The following is a 3,842-nucleotide window of genomic DNA, read 5'->3' on the forward strand; positions in this document are numbered from 1 at the left end:
TTTGTTTTTGAACATGCAAGCCGATGCGCATGCCAGGTCCTGGCCTGGCCCCATCTCTGTCTTCCTTGTGCCAGCTGCCAGGCTGGCATTGCTATCTCTTCTGTCAACGAAAACGAGGCGTCTGGAACTTGATCGAAGACCTCCTTCTGGTGGCACATCATAAAAGGAACTTTCAGAGATGTCACGGACGCAGGAGCTTATCTAAAGTCGACGCGGACATAACCATTTTGAAATAAAAACACTAAGTAAACCGTTGGAGGAGATGAGTTTTTTATCGCTGTCGGGGTCTACCTTGAGCCATTCCTCGCTCTGCCCTCATCTCTCAGGATCTGAGGAGCAGGCTTGTTGTCCTGGTACGAAGTGCTTTGAGCATCTCAGGCTGCTACTTTGATTTCGATTAACTCCGAATCCTTACTAGAGATGGGAAAAGTCAGCTAGCTCTTCCTGGCTCCAGGCTTCTCTCAGCTCCCTCTGGAGCGTTAGCTCATTTTGTGTGTCTTAGCATCTCTGCCGATGGCATTGAAAGATTGTACGTAACTTGCCCCGCCCCCAGCTCTGCTCGAGTAAGTCACTTGGCCTGGAGAAAGACCTCAGACCCGTGGGAGGGGGCCTGGGCATTCTACTTGCTCCGAGTTCTGTACCTGGGAGCACGGCTTTCTGGTCGACCCAGAGGGTGTGTTTTCTCTGCTCCTGCTGACTCCGTAGAACCCCAGGTCCCCAAAGTCATAAACGGCTCTGTACTTGGTAAGCGAGAACCACTCAAAGTCGTGCGTCTTGTGGATTCGAGGACACCCGGAAGCTCTCCCATCGGGTCGCGCCGTCTTTGCCAGGCCCCGGCGTAGCCTGTAGCCCGCTGGGGATCTGATCTCTCTCGTCGCCCTGCCTCCGGCTCCCTGCCCGCTTCTCCCATCCATCCTCACCGTGCCACCCTGGGCCCGGCCTCTCTGGGTGCAAATTTCCTGGTCTCGACACTCTTTTTTTTTTCAACTGAAAAATTTTTTCAGAGCAGTTCGAGTTCCCGAAACATGAGCAGAAGCGCCGCGTCCGGGCCCCTTCCAGGCTCCACTGCTCCTGCCTTCGTTCGTTGTGGGAAGTCCAAGCGACATTGTAGCCACCCCGACGTGGAACTTCCGTGGCACGCGGGAGCTCCCACCCTCGTGCCGCCAGCACCCCGTGCGCCCCAGAACCCTCTCCTCCTGCTCACCTGGCCTTCCCCTGGGGCTCCGAGTTTCTCTGTGCGCCTGTCGCTGGCTGCCCCCCCACACACACACACAGCTTCTGTCAGCCGGGCCCTGGGGCAGGGGGCAGGGCCTTGGCCGGCTCTGCTTCCCCCCCGGCAGGCCCCCCTCCATCTTCTTTGCCCCCCCACCGGAGGCATCAGCGGGTGTCTTGACACTGCCATCTTCCTTGACCTGCGCCCGGTCCCTGACAGCTTTTAGGGTGGCCCACACGCTCTCCCGCAGAGCCCGCCCTGTAGGCAGGGCTCCTAGGAAGCTTCCGGCTCCCGCTCCTGGTGTGGGGATGGGGACCTGCCATGGACCCCCTGACCATACTAAAGGCTATAGGTGACCCCGTGACCCCGGGCACCCCTGTGTCGCTGCCTGCCCCGCCCACCGACAGCCGTGGGATCCCGTGGAGGTCCCAGGTCTGACTTAGCCTCTGCGTGCGTCCTCCGCCTCGGGGTCTAAGGAAGAGGGCCTGTGAGCAGAGGGTGCCCGGGGAGCCTGTGGGTCCCCGATGCTGGGGTCAGGGCCGGATGCCTGGGGTCTGGGGCCAGCACCCTTCTCCTAGGCGAACCGTCGAAGCAGGCGAGGTGGCGGAGGGACTGGGACATGCGTGCTGCCCTGCGGTCGGAGGCCACCCATCAGGGAAGTGAGGGTGTCGGGAAGGGGGGTACAGGTGCCAGGAGAGTTTCCAATCCCCTCCCCCACCTCCCCTGGACTCCAGACCTTCCTCCTCTCCCCAAAGCTGCTTCCAGGCAGGCCCGGCCTGTGCTCAGGCCGCAGCGCCCCGCTGCCACCGGGCAGCGGTCAGCGCTCAGGGCTCGGGGAGCAGTTCCGGAAGGAAGCCAGTGGCCAGGAGCCAGGACGGCTGGGACCTTAGACATCTAGGAGGGAGACCCACACGATGGCGCCGAGCGGACCGCCACTTCCTGAAACAGGCTCCGGTCAGCGGGATTCAGGGCCTGAAGGAGAGAAGGACCTTGTCCTCTGCGGCCCGATTCCTTATCCGTGAGGACGGAGCCACCTAACACTAACAGCGAACCTGCCCATGGTCCCTGATTCACAGGAACACCGAGGGACAGGAGAGGACACAGAGAGCTGCCTGTGTCCGCCTATGGTGCCGCAGGCAGCGCCTGACCAGGGCGCCCTGGAGCCCAGGAGCCAGAGGCCGGGCTGTCCACCCAGGCTTCTCTGCCGGGCATTTCCCGCTGCTCCTTCAAGCTCACACCCCGGGACACACAGGACCCCGCGCTTCCCACTGCTCCGGGTGACAGGTGGGCCCGAGCTGCGTTAATATTCCGACGACAGATGAGCTCTGGGCTGCTGTGAGACTGAGCCTCGTGCCGTCCTGGATCCACCCACAGCTGCCCCTCGATCCTGGTTAACACCCAGCTGGTGACAAAGCGAAGGCAGGGCATGGTGGGCACACCGCGTGGCCACTGACATGCCATTAATTTACGCTGGCGCCAGCCTGGCCTGACAGCTGGAGAGGGTGGTCTGCCTCTGGTCGGAGACCCCCACCCCCTCCTGCCTTCTTCTGGGGGCGGGGGGAGCAGTAAGCCATCTCAACTCGGGGTGCAGACACCAGGCCACCTCCTCCCGGACCTGCTGGGTCAGAAGCCCAGGGGTTTGGCCTCCAGCCCCTCGTTTGAGAAGCACTGTGTCCGGCGACCCACGGCTAAAGGCAGTGCTCTAGGGCTGGTAGGGCCAGGCCTCGGAGGGCCTCTCAAAGCCGCCCTGTCCCCACGGGCACCTTGAGCTGTGTGAGTGCGGCCTCGGTGCTCGCTCGCCGGGAGGTGGCCTGGCGACAGCTGAGCAGTTTGGGGCCCTATTCCTCCCCTCCCCCCTCCCTGACAGGGTGGGGGGCACACTCGGATTTGGAGTCACCAGCTGGAGGACGAAACTGCCAAATTAGAGCACTGCCAACTCAGAACGTGGGAGCCAAGCAGAAATTCACCCCGGTGACGAGCCCGGTGCTGGGCCGACTCCCGTGTCCCCCCAGCCCCTCCCACTGTGGCGGTGGACAATCACAGGACACAAAGCTGCGGTTGGGGGGCTGGGGGCCAGGGGAGTGAGTGGGTCACCAGGGAGAGCAGGGCCCTCAGCCTGAGCCAGGAGCTTGGGGTCTCTGGGCTCCCACAGTTAAGTGGGCAAGAGACAGCTGTCGCTCCTGGCCTGGACAGAGGTGAGAGAGCCTGGCAGGACCCGTGGGCGTGAGCACCCTGCGCGATGGGCCTTGCAGTTTAAAGAGCAGTGAGCCCTCCTTTAAACAGAAGCAAAGGGAAGCTGGACGGGGGAGTCAGGGGGAACGGCTGCGGGGTACGGGACGCAGGGTGGGGTCGCGGGCAGGAAGGATGTGTTTGGACAGCTTGCTCAGGTGTTGTTCCTTCGGTCCTAGTGAGGAACCTGTGGCTGGCGGGTCCCCCGGACCTGCCGGCTCCTAATGAGGACAGCGGCCGGCCGGGCACGGGCCCCGTGTCCTCCGCCAACGCGCAGAGCCTGGTTTGCAGCGCACCGGGGGCAAGTGTGTCATGGTCGAGGTGGCCCGCGAGCTTCCGCGTTTATCAGTGGTGCTCTCGTTGGGGTGGGAGGCGCCTGGGGAGGGGGCTGAAACGCCTC

The 3,842-nt window shown here is 62.9% G+C and overlaps 1 protein-coding gene across 1 annotated transcript in view; it reads left to right on the forward strand.

Annotated features, from left to right (window-relative positions):
- Nucleotides 1–3,222, forward strand: part of LOC111731418 — a 9,599-nt gene extending 6,377 nt beyond the window's left edge. Inside the window, exon 3 of the transcript XR_002777124.1 lies at nucleotides 37–3,222. The gene's annotated coding sequence lies outside the window, so the exon portion shown is untranslated. The remainder of the gene's footprint in view (nucleotides 1–36) is intronic.
- Nucleotides 3,223–3,842: the final 620 nt, after the last annotated feature.

The sequence above is a fragment of the Pteropus vampyrus genome, unplaced genomic scaffold (genome assembly GCF_000151845.1).
Source record: "Pteropus vampyrus isolate Shadow unplaced genomic scaffold, Pvam_2.0 Scaffold371, whole genome shotgun sequence".
NCBI classification, from domain to species: Eukaryota; Metazoa; Chordata; class Mammalia; order Chiroptera; family Pteropodidae; genus Pteropus; species Pteropus vampyrus.